This window comes from Carassius carassius, unplaced genomic scaffold (genome assembly GCF_963082965.1).
Source record: "Carassius carassius unplaced genomic scaffold, fCarCar2.1 SCAFFOLD_66, whole genome shotgun sequence".
NCBI lineage: Eukaryota > Metazoa > Chordata > Actinopteri > Cypriniformes > Cyprinidae > Carassius > Carassius carassius.
In genome coordinates this window covers 491,084-492,106 of record NW_026775001.1, presented here as the reverse complement: position 1 = coordinate 492,106, position 1,023 = coordinate 491,084, and the positions used below count along the sequence as shown (strand labels likewise).

The 1,023-nt window shown below is 51.5% G+C and overlaps 1 non-coding gene across 1 annotated transcript; it reads right to left on the bottom strand.

The window, feature by feature from the left end:
• Nucleotides 1-535: 535 nt before the first annotated feature.
• LOC132134112 (U1 spliceosomal RNA) lies at nt 536-699 on the bottom strand. The gene has a single exon (XR_009429376.1). It is a non-coding gene; the product is annotated as a U1 spliceosomal RNA (small nuclear RNA).
• Between the last annotated feature and the right edge of the window lie 324 nt (nt 700-1,023).

The following is a 1,023-nucleotide window of genomic DNA, read 5'->3' as shown; positions in this document are numbered from 1 at the left end:
TCTTTTGCAACCTAGCGCCAGGTATTTGGCCCAGTCCCACCCAAAGCAGCACAGAAAGCTTCTTTGGAGTCTGCCTGTCAATAATCATCCCAAAAAAGTGGAAATTTCCATTCACCTTGGCGAGGGGACCTCAAAACGTGCTAAGGTGGCGTGTCTGAGATGGCTCGAATGGCTATAACTCCAGGAAGGAATGAGATCCCTTCACCCAAATCGGCACACCTGTGCAGGGGCTCAGTCAGAGGCCAGGTAAAAAAAGGGCGCTGCGACAGGCCACTCGGTGGCGCTGTAAGCGACAACAAAACTAATACCAATTGAAAAAGGACAACCAAACAACATGGAGACAGCTACAGCTAGGCTGCAGTCAGTCCAATCGACTTTCAAAGTAAGGTCTGTGCTAACTGGCTGAGCGTAACTGACTTTGTTTCACAGGCGCACAACACATACCTCGCATGTGACAGAACTCCCCATTCTGAAACGCAAAAAAAAACGCAAAACGCAAAAAAAAACCTCTTCTGCTTTGTTTCACCAACAATTTCAGGGGAGAGCGCGAACGCAGTCCCCCACTACCATAAATTATGCAGTCGAGATTCCCGCATTTGGGGAATTCGCAGGGGTCAGCATGGCCGGAGTGCAAAGGGCAAGCCTCGCCCTGGGTGAACCGCCTTCTTGATCATGGTGTCTCCCCTGCCAGGTAAGTATGAAGGCCCAGGCGGTCAGCCAGAGGTATGATTTGCGTCTCTACCGTCCACACCAACGGTTAGCCCCCCTCCAGGAAAGGAAGGATGGGTGCCTTCCGTTACTGGCCTGGAAACTGCCAAGCTCATGGGCCGGGGCTTCCCAACGCCGGTTTTAGATGACTCTCTTTAACCAAACACACCTGATTCGGTGCATCACCTCGTCTGTGAAAGACCTCAGGTGGGTGCATCGTTCATGGAAGAGTCCAAGACCCCAGGAGGGCGCATCAGGAAAAAAGTTCGCAATACACCACAGCATGGCAGATCTCATTCCTTGTTGCAAATACAG